This window comes from Ornithorhynchus anatinus, chromosome 6, assembly GCF_004115215.2.
Source record: "Ornithorhynchus anatinus isolate Pmale09 chromosome 6, mOrnAna1.pri.v4, whole genome shotgun sequence".
NCBI lineage: Eukaryota > Metazoa > Chordata > Mammalia > Monotremata > Ornithorhynchidae > Ornithorhynchus > Ornithorhynchus anatinus.
Genome location: NC_041733.1, coordinates 29,997,503 through 30,019,139, shown reverse-complemented (window position 1 = coordinate 30,019,139; position 21,637 = coordinate 29,997,503). Strand labels below are relative to the sequence as shown.

At 42.5% G+C, this 21,637-nt stretch overlaps 1 long non-coding RNA gene across 3 annotated transcripts in view; it reads right to left on the bottom strand.

The window, feature by feature from the left end:
* Positions 1–299: 299 nt before the first annotated feature.
* Positions 300–21,637, bottom strand: part of LOC103169880 — a 53,741-nt gene continuing 32,403 nt past the window's right edge. The window contains exons 1-4 of one of the 3 annotated variants that reach the window (XR_003760501.1): positions 3,915–4,078; positions 1,174–1,285; positions 868–967; positions 300–533 (exon numbers count right to left, since the gene is read on the bottom strand). This is a non-coding gene — a long non-coding RNA (uncharacterized LOC103169880). Of the gene's footprint in view, positions 968–1,173; positions 1,286–3,914; positions 4,079–5,216; positions 5,322–21,637 lie in introns of those variants that run through there. The other 2 variants (XR_485854.3, XR_001604318.2) reach the window with 2 other exon arrangements.

The following is a 21,637-nucleotide window of genomic DNA, read 5'->3' as shown; positions in this document are numbered from 1 at the left end:
TACCCCAGGTACATAGTATAGCGTATCTTTCATAAATACGTACACCAGGTATTCCCCTTAAATTCTGTTATTCTTTCATCAATTTTAGGAGTCGCAAAAAACAAACCGTGTGAGCAGATTTTTTGAAAAGGCTTAGCTCCCTGGGACCTTCAATCAAGTACCATTTGATTTTAATAGCACCAGTGCTCTTGCAGGGATCAGAGCATTTGAACTATAAAATATATGTATATATTTTAAGCATATTTCTACCAGTTGTCATGGAAAAGGTGAGAGGGAAAGAATTTGATTTTACACGCCACTAATAGTACTTGTTATTTATTAAGCACACGTGCATTACTTATGAAACGATCCAGTCAGATAGTTAAACCATTTGACATTTGAGCATTCTGGTTGATAATATTCCTGCATATTTACAAATTTGAGAAGGGAGTTGTTGAATCTTGTTTAGTGTCGCATTCTGGATGGTAGTTTCCAATTTCTTAACCTTGGCCGAGACTCAAAGCAAGCGGGAGGGGAATGGAGAGCTTGACCAGCTGAAGGAAGAGAGGATAACACATACTTTTGAAGAGGAAGAACCCAACAAGGAAGCACTTTTTGACATGCTTCATTAACTATTAATACAGAGTCATTATTTTGTGAATTTGTCACAATTGCCTTCTACAACTGGATTCCTACATGCCTTACTAATTATCCATAAGCTGCTTGGAGGCACATTTGTGAATGCCAATCATTTATTGCCAATTTACATAATCAAGGAGGGCTGTTGATAATATGGAAACACTTTAGAGTTAATGCATTAAGCATTTTCCTCAAAATCATTTCATTCAGGGGCTTGACAAGTCCATTCCCGTCTTAAATAAACTTAACCTTTTGCTTTCCTCCTTAGGTGACAATATCGCTGAGCAGAGCCTTGCAAGTTTCTTGAACATCCTACATTTACAGCAGATGTTAAATCCTGGTGTCTAGACTGAAAAAAAAAAAAAGGGAAACAGTTTGGCTTGTCTGATAATATTCAGTACAGTACTATATATACACTCATACGCATATATATGAGTTTTATTATATCTCTCGGTTTAAGGTTCTCTAATGAATTTGTTTTTATTATCTGAAGGGGTGGACTGAAGCACAACAATGTGGGTGTTGTGATATTCACTGTAACCACTGTGTACCTACTGTGAGATGTCATGCCGAGGAGGTGGCATCGCTCCGTCATCCCTAAGTGGGTGGCGGCCGTGGAAAAGCGCCTCTTCTGTTCAGTGACTCAAGTGAAGTACGAGCCGAGAATCTGTATATGTGAAAACATAATGCCTCTTCCTGAGCCCGGTTAAAAGTGCATCATTCGCTTGCTCTGATAAACTATAACAGTAATGAAACGCAAACCCGTTAATCATAAAAGCTGTAACTTAATGAGAAAACATATGGGATTTGTTGGGATTTGAAGTCACTGGTGCTTCTTCAGCCTGTTACACTGGGCATTTTCTTTTTCTTTATGAATTCAGATTCATCTGATTAATTGTAATATGATTGGGAAGAAAAGTATAGCCATTCAAGAGAGCTCAATTAAATGTTTGGAAACCTCACAGCTCCTTGTTATGATGTGCAGTGCATCTCTGCATTTAGGCAATAGGCAGCTGAGTCAACCGAGTGTGACCTCAAATGCCTTGGTTGCGAAACAAATGTCTGGATATCCCGACTGAGTTTCTGGTTTTGACATAGGACTATCCATAATTTTTTTATGCTATTTGTAAAGTGCTTATTATGCATCAAATACTGTTCTAAGCGCTGGGGTAGGTACAAGCTAATCAGGTTGGACACAGTCCAAGTCCCATATAAGGCTCACAGTCTTAATCCCCATTTTCAGTTGAGGAAACTGAAGCACAAGAAAGTGAAGTGACTTGACCGAGGTCCCACAGCAAGCAATCGGCAGAGCCGGGATTAGAACCCAGGTCCTTCCGACTCCCAGAACTGAATTTACTAGTCAGATGGGTAGTGGGTGGGGCTCCCTATAGGTCATTCTCAGGTCCAATCCCTTCCCGAAGCCCCTCTCAGCTTGGGTTCCAGATACGAGCACGTCAGATCGTGAGGGAAGCAGTCACCTTAGGGTGCGGCCTCGGAGGAGCGGCGACGGTTGAAAATGTAAAAGCATCCAGCTTCCCTCCGCTCGAGTCAGGGACCGTGGCGGTGGTTAAAAGGATCTAGGAGGGGAAAGCAATAGCTCTGGAGCAGTGGGGAGGGGCCAAGGAGGGGGAGTGTTTGTTAAACTTCTAATGTGACATCATTCTGTTATTCTGCATGCCCGGCATACCACAAGCAATAAAATGTAAATGATGTCATACAGGGAGATATTTTTTCCCCCATCTCAGGGCAGCCAAATATCTGAAGCTGGCCCTGACACCAGGAGAGTAGATAACGCCCATACAACTGCTTCAGAATCACGCTGAGAAGCAGTGTTGCCTAATGGATAGAGCATGGGCAACTGGGTTCTAATCCCTGCTTTACCACTTGCCTGCTGTGTGACCTTGGGCAAATCACTTTACTTCTCTGAACCTCATCTGTAAAATGGGGATTAAAATGATAAGCCCCATGTGGGACTGAGACTGGGCCCAACCTGATAAGATTGTATCTATCCCAGCACTTAGTACAGCACCTGACACCTAGTAAGCACTTAACAAATATCAAGTGCAAAAACAAAAAACCTTTAGTTTCCATGCTGTTCCATTGGTCTGCCACTGCTCCTGGATCCTGTGCCTCTTTCCAGGTGTATTCTGTCCCTCTCTCCTCTCTGCTTCAACAAGGATCTTTAGAGATATCCCTCAAGGCTCCCAAGGCCATGGCCCAAGGGTCAGTACATAGCCCAGGACAAGCAGGACACAGTGCTGCCCAGTAGACTCAAAACACACCCCGAGTGCCGTTTGTCCCATGTCCCCCTTCACTAAAATGTACTAGTGACTATTCAAGGAGTTGGTATTCTAAGGTTGTGTCGCACAGACAGTGATTATAAACTGCAGCCTATTCACTTTCTAGCTAATATTAGATTTTTGTATTTTTAGTATTTGGTGGAGTAGACACAGAGATCATGATTTGTGGGATCTCAACTAAGAGCAGGTGTTGTACAGAGAAGTTTGATTGGAATTTAAGATTGTAGGTGCTTGGATGGTGACAAATTTGGCTCAAATATTTTAGAGTAATGACTTTCTGCAAGTCTGTTCATTGGTGCCGCCCCTAGCTTATTTGTCCCAGACCCACTTCGTTTGAGACAAATCGACTGTGGAGGACTTCCAAACCAATGAAATCAGTTGTGATATTTCTTGAGCTCCTACAATGTATAAAATACTCTACTAAGCAAAGGGTAGAGAACCTCCAAAGCCAGAGGCACAGTCCCCATCCCTCACATAGCTTCAGGTTCAGGGGAAGCGAGGGAAGTGATTTAAGGTGGGGCATAACTGCACCTCCTTTGTCCAGCAAATAGTTCTACCCAGAACACAAGAACAACACCCTGGCGCCAGCCATTTTGAATCTGCATCACCCAGGCTAGGCCTTCCATTTACAAGTTTTGAAGTTGCAAGTTGCACCCTGCCACATCTTCCCCCACTTAGTTTGAAAACCCCATTTGGGACTGGGGTCGTGTCCAAATTTGACCTCCTGGTTTTTGCCCCGTCACTTGGCTCACTGTCTTGCATATAGTAAGTACATTATACATGTAGAAATAGTAATAGTAAATTGTTACTCATTCTGGCAAGATCATTATTTTGCCAACTAAATGCCTCCTGGGGCAGTCATGGGCTAATGCAAAAGATGTTTTGGTTGGAAAAGTTTGGGCATTTGTGAGGCAATCGATTCTAGCGAATAATTTACTTTAAAGAGGAATTATAAAAGTCAGAAATATACTGATTTTGGAATTGTAGTTCGCTTACCAGAATGGAGTCCTACTGGGCCTTGCAGTCCCTTTCACAGTTTATGTCTTGGATGTCATCAAATGTTCTGTCTGATCTGGTTAACTGGGCCCCCCTAACCACACACAGCCCTCTACTTCTAACCAGTGCTTTGGTCTCCTTAGAGGGCAGAATTTCTTAAATACCAAGCTGATCATGATTATCCATGGACCTAATCTTGTGTTGAGTAAACTACTCTCAGGAAGCACATTGCTCACCCATGTGAAGTAAATTAATCCTTCAGGCCAACAGGACACCATTTAGTGCCCTGGAAGAGACAGTTTAGTAAAGGGGACCCTAGAGCTCTGAAAGAACTCATTTGCCTCACCTGGCTGAGCAGTTTAATCCCAGAGAAGAGTTTCTTAATTCTGGGCCAAACTGGACCCATTGCGATTATCCTCTTTACTCTTGTGCCCTCTTACCCACCTGTATAAATTTCCCATGAAAACAGCCACCGATGAGCTTTATGGGCCTCACTGCATGGACCCCAGCAGGTGACCAGTGGAGCCTTTCTTGCAAGAATGTCAGAGAGGATGACTATCTATTTTTATAGCAGTCTATGTGATTTTTAGCTTTCCTGCCCCTTGACCAGTACAGATTTGGCACCGGAGGCCTCTATGCCTCGTACTTTTATTTTCAGCCCCCCTGCAAAACAGCTTCTGCCACCGATTCCACAGATCAGGAGCGTCAGTGGCAGCAGCCATGCTCACAGGGATCTGGAGGAGCCACGTGTCAGCCCTGGACCAAGTTAGTGGGATCCGGTGTCCACTTGGAAAAAGTCTGTAGCTTCAGGTGAACTCGACATCTTTCTGCAAAATGCTCTGCTTGATGTTATTTTGTTACCCTGGGTGCCGGCGTAACACATGTGACATTGTGTGTATCTGGGCCTCTTCTATCTGTAAGCACCACTGTTTGCCACCCTAGTTTGGGAACAGTAGAGAAGCAGCAGGCTGTAGCGGATAGAGGACGGGCCTGGAAGTCAGAAGGACCTGGGTTGTCATCCCGGCTCTGCCACTAGTCTGCTGTGTGAACTTGGACAAGTCACTTAACTTCTCTGTGCCTCAGTTCCCTCATCTGTAAAATGGGGACTAAGACTGTGAGCCCTATGTGTGACAGGGACTGTGTCCACCCTGATTATCTTGTATCTACCCCAGTGTTCAGAACAGAACATAGTAAGCACTTAACAAATACCACCGTTATTTGGGAACATTCTGAAAAAGAGAAACAATTTCAATGGGAACCTTCCTGTTGGATCTGTAGCAGTCAAAAGATGCAGGAACTCACCCCCAGTGCAAATCCCTGGGCAGGTATGGCTGGTTTTCCTCAATGCCCCAGCTTGCGTGGCTCCCTTGGAGGTAGTAACCGTTCCTGGCTGAGGGGTTAAGCAGCCTTTGGGGGAGAAGTGAAGCTGTCAGTGTCTTTGAATTCTTCTATTGAATCCACCCGTGAGCCCTCGTAATTGGCTAAGTCCACTTGGACCGTCTGCCTAGCATTTGGAAGACACGGTAGATAATCTTCGCATTTTATATGAGTGAAATATAGGGCAAGCGAGGGAGCTGTTTATTTATAAAAGGAGCATTTTCCATATGGAAAGAGGTAAATGGCATGGGACAGGCTGCCCGGGTGAAGATAGAGTGGATTTCTGAGGTTTATCAAGTCTTAAGAATTATGTCATTTTTAAGGATAATTAACCCACATGCCTAAAATGTGCAAAGTTTAGTTCAGAGTAAATTCAAATCACCGGCATAGGGAGCTCTTTCAAAAGCTTACTCACATTATTTTAATTTAAAGTCACATTCTGATTCATTTATAAATGTTAGTATGTTTACATATGAGTTTGTGTACCCAGAATATGCAGTCTTTGTTAGGAAATTTTATTTGAACCAGACAAGTCTAAGACCCTTGGCAGTCATTTACTACTTGTTCAGCCCTCTCTATATTTTCTGAACTTGGAGAAGAGTAGCCGGCATTTTAAAGTGCCCTTTAAACTGTGGTCGCAAGAATAAGTGACTTCAAATTTAAGGCCTCTCTGCCTGGTAACAAGGCATCCGAAGGACAAAGACTTACAGTGGAGATTAATTAGTTCGTTCATAGGTCATTCTGAGTAATAGGTTTACATGCTGTATATATCAAAATGTAAGTGAGATGAATCTGATGGTGTTGATCAAAGTCCAAAATGTACAAATAAGAACAGGAACTGAATAGGAATGAGGCAGAATTAACATCTCAGCACCTGGGAGAAATACTCAGGGAAAGATGCATATTCAGGGAATTCCACAAGAAGAAAAGTAGGTTAACATGTCCAGTCTGTTTCTAAAAATGGTACATTTGCATATTGCAGCGATATCATTTCAAAGCATATCCCTTTTTTTCTACCAACAAGGATCTATTGTTACCCATAAAGATAACACGTACAATTTAATGCCACTTCTAAGGCAATCCGTCCCTGACCCGATTTTCTGTTTTTACCCTTTCAGCTGCATCTTGCTTACTTATCTGTCACTGGTCCTGTATGTCTAACACCAGCAGTAGGACAACTAAGTAAAAGAAAGGTGCTCTGCTAAATTCAAACCTCTGAGGGAAAATATGTGAGCAGCTATTTGTAGCCCTTTGAAGCATCTAGTCACATACAGTATTAGACAGCAACAGCTACAGTGGTCATGTGTACACATGAAAACTTTTTTCACAAGGTGCAGCTGAGCACAGAGATCTAAATCATGGCCCACCAGCCAGAACCCATAATTTAGAGACAATAACAGAGTGATAAAAAAGGAACATTCCTCTCGCTAAACAATGGGACATTTCTTTTTGAAAAGATGTCCGAATAGGGGGCTTATGAAACTCCTTGTGCTTGAGAAGATTACATCAAAAAAAAAAAAAAAATCAAAGAAATTACTTAGAAGGAAAGCTTAGCTGAATTATAAGGAGAATAAGAAGGAACCATATGGCATAACAGCCCAAGAAAAGCTTCCTAAAGATTCTGGAATCCAAGCAGGGCCGTGAAAATGCAATCCCGAGAAAGCAAAGAGGAGCATCATGCGGTGGCATTTGGATGCTGGTAGCTGAGCTACAGGTGGCCGGCACATCGGCACAGTACCCTCACCTCTGCCACCTAGACACACACTCCAGGGTGTTTTGCAGTCATCAGGAAAGGACGTGGCTTTGGGACCAAGAGGGTGAATTGCCCCCTTGGATAGAGGTGGAGCTGAGCTCTGGTGAGAGAACAGAAACAGTCAACTCTATTCCCTGGGACCTGGCGATGAGATGGGAGGTTTGGACTCCTGTCCATAGAAACCTAAGGCCTAATTGACCCCAGGGCCAGCATAGCAGCCCAAAGCAGCTCACCACCATAGTGAAAAATGAGCCACAAAGCATCGTTTACCCAGCTTTTAATAATTAAAATTGTGGTTCTTGTTTAGTGCTTACTATGTGCCAAGCACTGAGAGAGCCACCTGGGGCATACCCTTTACTTAAGCACCAATTCATATCCATTTTTCCATCTTCCTCCCATCTAATAATAGTAACTGTGGTATTTGTTAAGTACTTACTATGTACTGACCACTGAACTAAGCACTGGGGCAGATTCAAGATAAGGAGGTCCCCTGTGAAACTCACAGGCTACTCGCAGGCTAAGTAGGAGGGAGAACAGGTTTTGAGTCCCCATTTTGAAGATGAGGGAATTGAGGCACAGAGAAGTTAAGTATCCCTGGTCACACAACAGGTAAGTGGTATAGCTGAGATTAGAACTCAGTTCCTCTGACTCCCAGGCCCGTGCTCTTTCTATTATGCCGTGCTGCTTCATAATTCATTTTAGTGTTAGTCTCCCCCCACTAGATTGCAAACTCCTGGAGGCCCCTTCCAAGTAGTGCAATGCTCAATAAATAGCACTGATGATGATGGTGTTGATTGGTGATGTATACTAACTCTATTATAGTCTTCCAACCACTTAGTAGAGTTCTCTGCACACAGTAGGCACTCTGTGCTTGATTGACAGCAGTCTTCACTGAATGGTGTTGAGTAGCTTTTCTCTATTTCCAATAAGTTCAGAAAAAGAGGGATTTGTTTTATTGGGCAAGAATTTTCTGACCTTTAAGAATCGTGGGATGTACATAAGCATTACTAAGGAAGGCTATGGAATCTCTTTTTAAGAAAAGGGAAGCACTGTGGCCTAAATGGAAAGAGCCCGGGCCTGGGTGTCAGATGACCTTTCTAATTCCGGCTCTGCCAATTACCTCTTGTATGACCTTGGGGAAGTTAACTTCTCTGTGCCTCTGTTTCCTCAACTGTAAAATGGGGATTCAATACCTGTTCTCCCTCCTACTTAGACTGTGAGCTCCATAAGGGACAGGGACTGTGTCCAAGCTAATTAACATGTTCTTACCCCAGTGCTTCACGGTATTTGATACAAAGCAAATGCTTAACAAATACCACTCTGTTGCATTATATTCTTCGAAGTACTTGGTACAGCTTTCTGCATGCAATAGGTACTCAATAAATACCATTGATTGATTGACTGATCAATTGATATGTGTGCCTTTTACGGTATGTACCCAATACTACTAATAATAATTGGGGTATTTGTCAAGCACTTACTATGGGCTAAGCTCTCTACTAAGCACTGGGGTAGATACAAGATAGTTAGACCTCACATGAGGCTCACAACCTAAGAGGGAGAATAGGCCTTGAACTGCTAGTTTGCAGATGAGGGAACTGAGTCACAGAGAAGTTAAGTGACTTGCCCAAGGTCACACAGCAGGTAAATTGCAGAGGCGGTTTAAAACGCAGGCCCTCTGACTCCCCAAGTCTGAGAACACAATTGATAGTAAAGAGGTTAGATTCAAAAAGAGAAGACGCACATTTAGAAAATTCTAACTCTTTTCATTTAAAAGTGAATTATCCAGTGAGAAGTGAATGCTGCTTCTGCAAGGGACCACTCCACAAGCCCCCACTAGCCCCTGGCCCGGGAATGCTTTCTAAATAAGGCTAGTAGTCAGGGCTCAGGCCATGGTCTCTAGCTTTAGCGTATCTACCACTCCTGCAGAGGCAATAAATATGTATATGAGCTTGAAATTTCCTCTAAAACCATGTGATAATCGAATAATGGTGGCAGACATTGATCTTTTTCAATAATTGATTTCACTTGTTCTGATGTTCTTAGTGGATTTGTCTATTCATTCACTAACCTACGCAAAACCATGAAAGATCTTGGTTCCTGTCCCAAAACTCTCACACCGCAGCTTTTCTTTGTAAATTTCTGAAACCTTTTATTGGGAAATTTGTGGGAGAAAAGAGGTGATAGCTATTCCAGACACCAGCCCCAGAATTTGCTTTATCTTGGTGTTTACTTGGGAGTTACCAACATTCCTTAACTCCCTTGTCCACTTTGGCTTTGACGGTAGTGAAGGAGCTTAAATCACATGGTTGGAGGGGAAAATAACCATTCCCTTCTAGTAAATGATTCGGCCGACACAAAGCCCCTACTTCTGAATCTGAGATAAGAATTTTGTGAATCGAAACATTCACCTTTGAGCCAAATTCTAAGTCAGATAATGGTGAATGAAAGTGGGTCACTAGCATGGGGAATCGGGAAGGAGGGAGAAAGAATAATGTGGAAGAAATATATACAAGTGTGATGCTAGTTTGTGTACAAAGAACACCATGTTTAAAGTTCTTTGCTGCCAGAAATAGTATAACGGGATTAAGAAAAACTCACAGGACATTTGTCAAATTGTGAGTCTCCACTTGAAGCACTCATCATCATCAATTGTATTTATTGAGTGCTTACTAGGTGCACAGCACTGTACAAAGCACTTGGGAGTGTACAATATAATGGAGTTGGTAGATGTGTTCCCTGCAGACATTAATATAAATAAATTATGGTTATGTACGTAAGTGCTGTGGGGTCGAGGGAGGTGTGGATAAAAGCGCAAATCCACCTTTTGCATTAACATTAAAGGCAGTTCAGAAGGGAGTGGGAAATGAAGGCTTAGTCAGGGAAGGCATCTTGGAGGAGATGTGCCTTTAATAAGTCTTAGAAGGTAGGGGGAGTGATCATCTGTCGGATATGAAAAGAGAGGACGTTCCAGGCCAGAGATGGGACGTGAGCGAGAGGTCTTCAGTGAGATAGATGATATCAAGGTATAGCGAGCCCATTGGCATTAGTGGAGTAACATGCCTGGAGTGGGTTGTAATAGGAAAGCAGAGAGATAAGTTGGGAGGGAGCGAGGTGATCGAGTGCTTCAAAGCCAAGGGTAAGGAGTTTCTGTTGGATGCAGAGGTGGATGGGCAACCACTGGAGGTTCTTGAGGAGTGAGGAAACATGGACTAAATGTCATTGTAAATCTAAATCTAAACCTGTGAGATGATGAGTTCGAATCCCAGCTCTGCCACTTGTCAGCTGTGTGACTGTGGGCAAGTCACTTAACTTCTCTGTGCCTCAGTTCCCTCATCTGTAAAATGGGGATTAAGACTGTGAGCCCCACGTGGGGCGACCTGATTCCCCTGTGTTTACCCCAGCGCTTAGAACAGTGCTCTGCACATAGTAAGCGCTTAACAAGTACCAACATTATTATTATTATTATTAAGTTTACTGTGACTCTTTGATGGGGTGACTTCCAGCAATTTCAGTATTTTTGTGTGCCCAGTGGTGGGGTGTACACTTGCATCAGGTCCATTCTGGGAACTTATGCATATTTTTTTGTTTTAGCATTATCAACAAGGACAAGAATTTGAACATATAAAAATAATAATAATGGCATTCGTTAAGCGCTTACTATGTGCAAAGCACTGTTCTAAGTGCTGGGGAGGATATAAACTGATCGGGTTGTCCCACGTGGGGTACACAGTCTTAATCCCCCTTTTACAGTTAAGGGAACTGAGGCACAGAGAAGTTAAGTGTCTTGCCCAAAGTCACACAGCTGACAGCCGGCAGAGCTGGGATTTGAACCCAGGACCTCTGACTCCCCAGCCCGTGCTCTTTCTACTGAGCCACATATCTTAGAGATGTGTCATTTTTTAATGGTATTTGTTAAGCACTTACTGTGTTCCAGGTAGTGTACCGAGTGCTGGTGTAGATACAAGTTAATCGGGTTGGAAACCGTCCTTGTCCCATGTGAGGCTCATAGTTAATCCCCATTTCACAGATGAGGTAACTGAGGCACAGAGAAGTTAAATGACTTGCCCAAGATCACACAGCAGACAAGTGGAAAAGCTGGGACTAGAACCCAGGTCCCCTGACTCCCAGGCCTGTGCTGTTTTCCACTAGGGCCCACTGCATCTCCAATGGCTTTTGCTATTATTATGTTGCCAATGTTTGATTGAGAATAGAATCATTCCTCCGCTTTAACTTTTGACTGTAACAACTGCCAGACCTCCTTGATCAGTGACAAGTTAAGGCTAGTGATGGAGGAAAGATGTGTTTAACCGGTAAATACAAAGTTTATTGGTCTGAAGGATAAGAATGTCACTCTATCTGCTTTGATTATCTTTGCATAGAAAAATACCTAATGACCATGACCAGAAACACTGATATTGAGGTTCATCTTTCATTGGGGTTTTGTTGAAGATTTAGAAAAAAAATGAGGGGGGTCTTCAGAAAGAAAAAGTTGTCTTTTCAATCTTATTTGATTTAAAGTGATCTTCAGTGGCAACTGATCATCTAAGAGAATAGTTGGGAAAACAAATCACTTTAACAGCCATGAAACATTAGAATGTACAAGGGTTGAGATGATGAATTTTTCTCCATAATTTTGATTTCTCCTACCCACCACAACATCCCCTACCAATAATGAGGAGAGGCTATTTTCATTTTTCCTCAAAGATGCAAATTTAGAAAGAATTTACCATAGAGGCAAAGAGATGCCTTTTCTCTCCTCTCCCACTCCCATATGTAAAAAAATCTAAAAGCTTCTCCTACCCCCACCTCCCCAGACCTCTTCTCCAACTTTCTGATCCATTTTCATCCCTTTCTCACATTCCTTCTCTCTTTATCCCTACGTTGATCCTTAGGCACTTCAGTATCCATGGGGATGTCCCCGACGACCCTTCCACTGTCCACTTCCTCTCACTTCTCAACTCTATGACCTTCACACTCCACCCCACCTCACACACTCACCAACTTGGACACACACTGTATCTCATTTCGCTAGTCACTGTACAATCCCTACCCTCACCGACTCCGAAATTCCTCGATCAGATCACAACCTCCTCACCTGCCTTCTCTCCCACACACTCACTCTGACCTCCAATCTTTTCACACCCCCCCCCCTTTAATTTTCTAAAGTCATCATGCCCCATTTGGTCTCCATTCCAAACTACCACCTCTTCACACACAAATTGACACTCTCAACGCCATCCTCTCCACTGAACTCAACTCCCTGGTTCCCCTATCCCTCCACTAATCTCACACCACTCACCCACCCACAGTCTTCAAACTAAACATGTCCAAAATAAAACTCTTTATCTTCCCACCCAAACTCTGTCTTCCCTGTTTTTTCCCATCATTGTTGACAACACCACTCCCCTCGCAAGCCCATAGGCTTGACATTACTCTCAATTCATCTCTCTCATTCAACCCACGTATTCAGTCTGTCACCAAATCCTGTCAGTTCTACCTTCACAACATCACTAAACTCCACCCTATTCTCTCCATCGAAACTGTTACTATGCTGATTCAAGCACTTATCATATGAAAAGCAGCGTGGCTCAGTGGAAAGAGCCCGGGCTTGGGAGTCACAGGTCATGGGTACTAATCCCGGCTCCGCCGCTTGCCAGCTGTGTGACTTTGGATATGTCACTTAACTTCTCGGGGCCTCAGTTCCCTCATCTGTAAAATGGGGATTAAAACTGCGAGTCCCACATGGGACAACCTGTATCTCCCCAGCGCTTAGAACAGTGCTTTGCACATAGTAAGCGCTTAACAAATACCACCATTATTATTATTATATATCCTGCCTCCTTGGTGACCTCCTTGCCTCCTGTCTCTCCACACTCCAGTCCATACTTCATTCTGCTGCCTGGATCATTTTTCTAAAAAAAAGTTCAGTTCATATCACCCCACTTCTCAGGAACCTCCTTCTCCAGCTCCACATCAACTGGAAGCTCCTTATCATCACCTTTAATACACTCAATCAGCTCACCCCTTCCTACTTTGCCTCACTGATTTCCTACTACAGCCCAGCCCGCATACTCTGTTTCTCTAGCACCAGTTTGCTCACTGTGCCCCGATCTCATCTATCTCACTGCTGACTCCTTTCCCACATTCTCTTTCTGACCTGGAACTATTATTAAAATAATACCTCCTCCAAGAGGCCTTCCTAGATTAAGCCATCTTTTCCCCTACTCCTTCTCCCTTCTGTATTGCCTTTGCATTTCGATCTTTACCCTTTAAGCAGTTGATATTCACCCCATCCTCAGCTCCACAACTGTAATTTATTTAAACTAATGTCCGTCTCCCCCTCTGGATCGTTAGCTTCCTTTGAGCAGGGAACATGTCTACCAACTCCGATGTATTGTACTTAGCGCTTAGTTCAGCGCTCTGCAACAGCCAGTGCTCATTAAATACCATTGATTGATTTAACTACATGCTTAACCGTGAAGCCACTTAACAAGTCATGAATCTGCCAGGAAAGTAGGATTTGACAAGACTCGTTATAATTAATTAAACCTGCATCCTCGTTAGCCGAACGAGTCACCATGTTCCCATGGAATGTCACAGCAAATGTCACACTAGGGAAAGCTCATGGAAATTATTAGGAAAATCAATGAGAGTAGCCATAGATGCATTATGAATATTTTCTCTTGCTATTTGTTTTTCTCTATGAACAAAATAGCCTTGGAGATTGGCTTAATGGGAAAGCCCTCTTCTGTCATTCCTAAATACCACCTGTACTAAAAGGGCGGAAAATTGAAATTTCTTGTAGACTCCACAGGGGATGGTTTGTGTTTGGCTGTGGTGGAGTAGAATATCCCTCCCTATTGCTGATTATGAAAGGGCTTATTCCTGGCAAGAGATTACAAGAAGGAAAATGTTCCATTCTCTGCTTTTCTCTGCTGTTCACCATTAAGAACATAGATTTAGAAAATAGTGTTTTAGAATGTCAAAGAAGTGCTCAGGCAGTTTGTTCTTTTCATTTTAATCTCTTTCTAAATATCAGAAACCTTGTTCCTAGAAGAGGCAGTCTTTCTCTTTAGTAAAACTATTTCTTAAACAAAGCCAGTGCAACCTGACAGCCAAGCACAACAGCCTCATTAAAACATTTGCTGTACACTATACAAGTGTATGAGGTGTTCTCCCTCCAAATAAATAGTTTTTAGTAAAGCAGAGATTCCAGATATTCAGAGGGGGTCTATGAGTCAGTCGACTTTGGAGGTTCATCTGCTACATATTCTAATCATTAAAGTGTGGTCAGGTGGCAGACTCATTTAATTCTTCAACTACCTCTTCTTTGCCAGAGGGCAGAGAAAAAAATGGAAATCAACTGCCTGAGTGTCATATACACTGTACGATCTAGGAATAAAATCTAACCTAGGTTAAGGTAATATGTATTACAATAGGAATCATTCGGGTCAGATTTCACCCTTTAGTTTTCATGTCTTCCTTTTCCAGAAGCCATTTCCCACATACTACCAGCACCGCCTTTAATTGAACAGTGGCCATGGCACAGGTAACGATAGAGGGGCACTGTGGAGACCGGCCAACTGATAACCAAGGACCACTCTTCCCAACAAGAGCAATAAGCCTTTTTTCAGGTTTGTTCTGGAGAAAGAAAAACAAGGCTTGGACTGGGCATAGACCCAACCCTCAGACCAGTTCCTTTTTCCCCAGGTGAGTTGCTATGTGAATCTGTGGCTCACTTTAGGCTGAGTCTCTCCTATACAGTTCTGCTTTTAGCAGCACCCCCACTAGAATAACCCAAGTTAACTCCAGAATTCCTGTCTCCCCTCAGCTCAAAGCAAATTTCACCTGTCTTGCCTTCGTCGTTTAAAGCTCTTCTTACTAAGTGGGTAGGATTACCCCTTAAAATATTCCTCGTACTTTTTATAAACTAAACAACTAGGTTTAATTTGTCTTGCATTTATTTTTAAATCTTTGGATCATCATGGCCAGGACAATGATAGCGCTTCAATTTACTCCTATTTTAAAGATGCTATAACTTTAAACAGAGCCTAATTTCAATATTTTCAAAGTATCTCATTGATTCTCCCAGCTTCCAGCATGCCTTATTTGAACTCCTGGGGAAAGTTCATAAACCATGATAGTAAGAAATTAAGAGCCAGTTAATTATTCTCTCACCACTCTATCACGCAACTTTTTTTATCGTCAATTGCTTTGAAAATTTAAACTGAAAAAGGTCATAAATTTGGGGAACTTTTGACAGCAAAATTTGCTATGGGGTGATGAACTTATAAAACCAGACAATCTTAGATACTGAATAAAACATCTTTGCCATTCTGAAATACTCCTTTGTGCTTATTTTTAATATTCTCTATGCTAAATGTAGGTGAAATTAAATCTTCAATGAGAACTTGGGTTCTCAGCTTCAGTGCTTTTGTGAGCTTTAATCCTTCCAGCTTCAGGTAGAGTGAAAATCCAGGCACCCATGCATTCTAATCATTTATGAACTACATTATTGACATGGTCGTTGAAGAAATATGTTACATAGTATAATTTTTACAGGATCAGTCAACTTAATCAACTAGCTCATTCCTCCACAAAATAAAAAGGCCTTGTGCTATTTTTCTCTATTTAGATTTATCCTCACAATGCTCCATTTCTGGGCCAGAATATGTTATTTTCTAGTGGGTGGCTTATTCCACAACTTTTCCCTTGACTGTTTCTACTATAAGAATAAGATGGAAACTAAAGGTGGAGATGAAAGAAAGGCCTGAATTCCTGCCTCTTCCTACTCCAGTCCATACTTCCCTCTACTGCCCAGATCATTCTTCTACAAAAATGTTCAGGACACGTCACTCCAATTCTCAAAAACTCCAGGGATTGCTCACCCACCTCCACATCAAACAAAAACTCCTCATCCTTGGCTTTAAAGCGCTCCATCACCTTGCCCCCCCAACCTCACTTCACTACCCTCCTACTACAATCCAACCTGCACATTTCTCTAACGCTAACCTTCTCACCATGCTGCAACCTCACCTATCTCACCACCGAGCCCTCACTCACGTCCTGCTTCAATCCTGGAACGCCCTCCCTCCTCAAATCCATTAGACAGTTATTCTCCCCTCCTTCAAAGCCTTATTGAAAGCACATCTCCTCCTGAAGTAAGCACTCCCTTTCCGCTTCTCCCACTCCCTTCGGCATCGCCCTGACTTGTTCTCTCCCCCCACCCCCGCCCAACCCCACAGCACTTATGCACATATCTGTAATTTTTTTGTATTAATATGTCTCCCCCACTCTAGACTGTAAGCTTGTTGTGAGCAGAGAATGTGTCTGTTTATTGTGGTATTGTAGTCTTCCAAGTGCTTAGGGCAGTGCTCCGCACACAGTAAGCATTCAATAAATATGATTGAATGAATGAATTAATACCCTAAAAAGTGATATAGTGTGCATTAGTAATGGGTTGCCTAAATGTGCTCAGGAAGGCCAGAGTGCTAGTCCAGTTAATTGGCTCATTATTTGAGCTTTATATTGAATCCCAACAAATTTCAGGGAACAGTCAAAGACAAATTACATTGTTTTGGGGGTGGGTATAAGTTATTTAATCTCCCTGGGTCTCACATTCTCCATGAGTAACAGATTAAGTGAAATATGATCCATATTTCCACAAGAGGACTGAAAGTTAATAGAATTATAAGCTCCTTGAGGGCAGGGCTTGTGCCTTTTACTTCCAGTAGACTCTCCCAAGTGCTTATTACACTGGTGTCTGGATGTTCTTCAAAAAAAAGAAAAAAATCTGACTTGGGTAAATGAAGTCAAACTAAACAAAGTAAAACAGAATCTTAGAACAAAAAAACAAAAAAAGGATTTGTGAGATCACCTGTTTTAATCCCATGCTTCCCCAGTAGGTGGATATCTAAACTCTGCAAGACCCATGGCTGTTTATTCTTTTCAATCAAACAACAGTAGTTGTTGAGCATCTACTGTGTGCAAAGCACTATACTAAGTGCTAGATAACAGTAGAGGCAGAAGGCACGTTCCTGGCCCAAAGAGAGCCTAATGGGAGAGATAGACACAAAATAATTTCCATATAGGGGAGAAATGCACAAATAGTAAGAATAGATAAATTAGCATGTTCAAAAGTGTGATTGACATATGCAAAAGTCTGTGAATACGAAAGTTCTGAGGTGATAGTAGAGAGGATGTGACCTGGGGGGAAGAAAAATGAATTAGGAAAGCCTCCTTATGGAAGTGGGATTTCAACAGGACTGTGAAGATGGGGAGAGATTTTTTAAAATTTTTTTTTACTTCTAAAGATCTCCCAGAATAGAACTCCACACCCTCCCTTGGTAGCACATTCCAGTGTTTTCCACCCCAAAAGGCAAAATGTCCACCCTTATGTCCAACTGAAATGTCTCCTGCTGTAATTTAAGACCATTTCCTTGAAAACATTAAACCCAATTGAAGATATCCAGGAATCTGATAAGATTTTCATGTGAATTCATTTGTTCGCCTTCACTTAAGTGATAATTGTTAACATTTTCCTCATAAGATCTAGCCCTTGTACAGTTTCCTTTCCATGAAGAAGTTTGGACTTTTAGATCCTAGATACTGCTTCTTTAACTGGATTAAGGAGCAGGAGGCAAATTAAGCCGAAGACCTAGGGGAAAGGTTTGGCCTAGAAAAACTGTAAACACTCAACAGAAATTGGGAAAATATCACAGGACATTCTGAGCTGTTGAAAGTTTTTCGGCAAGAATTCCTAGAGGAAGCTTAGAAATTGTTTACCCACTTCAAAGCTGTCTGCCACCCCCAAGATCAGTGTTCGAACTTGCAGCAAATAGTCGCAGGCAGTTGTGTTCCTATATTCAGATGCTTTTATAGCCTCAGCCCAATCTGGTGGACGGTCACCCAGATCATAAAATCTGCAGATGGTTTGACCCATTTGAGCAAAACTGTCATTTTCTGCCTAAAAGGAGTCAGGGCTAAGCTAGCCCAGAGAATGGAGCTTCTGTTACTTGCTTAGAGAGAGCTCTTTTTAGGTCATGTCAGGAACAAAGACTTTGGCAGAGCTGAGAAGCTCAGCCTAGACTGTCCCCACAAGCGACTTCCATCAAGGAGAGGATTTTTTTTTCCTAGGGTGAACCTTTCTCCGGGTTTGTGAAGTGGAGGAGTGAGGGGCCTTTAAAAACAATTAATTCATTGAGTAAATCCTTACATGAGAAATGTGTCTCTGGTTAGAGTTACCTTCTCTTGATAGTAGAGCTTTTAGAAGAGCAATGAAACCATTTCTCTAGGATCCTGTTAGAGAAGGGAGATGGTAATAGCTTCTATTGTTTATGCTCTTAGAAAAGTTTGCTTCTCTTAAAAAAGAGAGATTAACAGACCACCAACCAGAAAATGTGTTTGGTTTAATGAGACAAACACAGTTTAAATTTGGATGAACCAATGCCAATTTCATCATCCATGGAATTTTCCTTCAAGTCTCTTTGTTCCAAAATAGTCTCTGAAATAGAGATCTTTTCAAATTACTGCCTTTAAACAGAGGCATCAATATGTCGAAAGAGTTGGCTTTTATTAGCAACTGGTTTAAAGTCATTATGAGCTAATGAATAGAGTTTAAATTCTGACCCTGGGAAATGTGGATTCCACTTTCAGTTCAACTTTTTAAAATTTCTCTTTGTATCTATGGAAGTCATTTAAACTCTCTAAATCTCAGATTCTCCACGAGTAACAGAGAAAGTAAAATATGGTCCCTATTTCCACAAGAGGACTGAAAGTTAATAGGATTATAAACTCTTTGAGGGCAGGGTTTGTGCTTTTTACTTCCAGTAGACTCTCCCAAATGCTTAGTACAGAACCATACAATAGGTGTTGGATAAATATTATTGACTCATTGATTGGATTTCCATTTCTAAGGAACTTGAATTATTCCCAGCAGGAAAAGAACAGCAAGTCTGCCCAGCATCTCTAAATTTCTACCACTCAAATTCAGAAAAGTGTTGGTTTGGGCAGGAAATGTTTCTGCCAACTCTGTTACATTGAACTCTCCCAAGTACTTAGCGCAGTGGTCTACACACAGTAAGTGCTCAATAAATACCGCCGACTGATTGATTATAATGTTGGTATTTGGTAAGCGCTTACTTTGTGCCGAGCACTGTTCTAAGCGCTGGGGAGATACAGGGTAATCAGGTTGTCCCACGTGAGGCTCATAGTTAATCCCCATTTTACAGATGAGGTAACTGAGGCACAGAGAAGTTAAGTGACTTGCCCACAGTCACACAGCGGACAAGTGGCAGAGCGGGATTCGAACTCATGACCTCTGACTCCCAAGCCCGTGTGCTTTCCACTGAGCCATGCTGCTTCTCTTGGTGAGTTACTAGACTTTAAGATCCTTGAAGGCAGAGATTATAGAAGCAGCATGGCTTAGTGGAAAGAGCACGGGCTTGGGAGTCAGAGGTCGTGGGTTCTAATCCTGGCTCTGCCACTTGTTGGGTGTGTGACTTTGGGCAAGTCACTTAACTTCTCTGGGCCTCAGTTCCCTCATCTGTAAAATGGGGATTAAGACTGTAAGCCCCACTTGGGACAACCTGATTGATGACCTTGTATCTCCCCCAGCACTTAGAACAGTGCTTGGCACATAGTACGCACTTAACAAATACCAACATTATTATTATTATTATTATTAATAACTCTATTGTCCTCTCCCTATCACTTAGTATAGTGCTCTGCACACAGTAAGCATTCACTAAATACCATTAATTGATAGAATGTGTCCAAGTTGCTGGTTTCATCTTGCCTGGTGGCCAGTTGCCCCGAGGAAGGTCACCTTTTTGGCCTTTTGGGACTTGCAATTGCGTTGGCATAAATTTTGCTTTGAACTCCAAAATCCTTAAGAATTTGATATTGAAAAACCACTGCAGATTTCTGACCTAGTGACAGACTAGTGGTAAATCTGTATAGTGGTAAGTTCTCCCCAGATCCCTTATGGATGCAAGTCAGCAATGATCCAAGTGCCCACATCCCCTGGGCCTGAGGACATTTCACTTCTAGAGCAAGTCTTGGCATCACAGAGGGATATTGCATGCACCAAGGGCTTTTTAAAGTCAAATAAAATCATGAAACCATTCAGAGAGGTTCATTGGGTGATAGATTTATGGAGCTGAACATGCCTCCATGAATTGCGTGATAGATATACGCCTCCCCAGAGACATTCTGGGTACCAGTGGATGGAGTCTTTCGGCAAGAACGACGGACATGACTCGCACTCTCTGATCTCTCCCTGCCAGTCGGATCCCCACTGTGGCACTGGTGCAACGGGTGCTTAGACAGGCAGGGTTGAAGCACATCACAAAGCTGGCATGCCCACCCAACACAATGGCCTCTCACTGCCACTGCTGCAGTTGTACATGCTCGCCTCAGTCCTCGCCATTGCAGTACGACAGATAATAATTATGGTATTTGTTAAGGGCTTACTACGTGCGAGATACTGTACTAAGCGCTGGGATAGATACAAGCTAATCAGGTTGGACACCGTCCCTGTCCCATGTGGGGCTCACAGTCTCAATCATGGATTACGTTGATGCCAGGGCCTCTTTCCACTGGGCTCTTCCCCCGGGACAAACAGTAGGGCTCGAAAGTATTCAGAAGTGATTCCTTTTCCTGGTTGTTGATTCTCTCAGCTCCACCTTGGAGGAACCGCACATACTGTTCGGCGTGTGCAGCCTGTTGGCAGTCAAATACTTGATGAGGATAATGTTGATGATGATGATGATAATCAAATGCAAAAGCCAGCTGAGAGGGAACCAGAGAGGTATGGAATGTGTCACCAGCTCATGTGTGTCTTTCACTCCAGTTCATACGCTTGAAAGAGTAAATCCCATGCGAAAATGTCTTTGGTAGTTGGCCTGAACCTCTATCCGAATGATCACAGTCTTTCAGATAAGCTGAAAAGTTCCTTCAAAATAAATCTTACTCTCTCCTTTCCTGACAGGAAGCACAGTGTCTTTCAAGTTTCCTTAATACCTCATGATCTCATAACACCTTGCAAGCACGTGTTACTTGTGTGACCTTGGGCAAGTCACTTAACTTCTCTGTGCCTCAGTTACCTCCTCGGTAAAATGGGGATGAAGACTGTGAGCCCTACGTGGGACAACCTGATTACCTTGTATCTACCCCAGCGCTTAGAACAGTGCCTGGCACTTAGTAAGTGCTTAACAAATACCAAAATTATTATTATTACTTGCTTTGTGATTTATCATGCATATAGAAAGTGCCCGGCACTGTTCTAAGCACTGGAAGGAAATATAAGGACAAATTATTCTACCTCTATTCCTGGCTCCTGGAAGGATTGACCGTCTAGGGAAGAAAATGCATGGGAAAAGAATAAGGTTAAATTCCATTAAAAATAAAAAATTCAACAAAGCAACAAGAGAGTACACAAGCAGTACACACTGCTGGCCGAGAATTCTCCTCAGACTCCTCGAGATCCCTTCCCTACATGGCAACCTGGGCATCCATCCAGCAGGCCCAGATCTTCCTGTAATAAATTAGTAAATGAAACAGTGATCTTTACCTGCCCATCCCCATTACA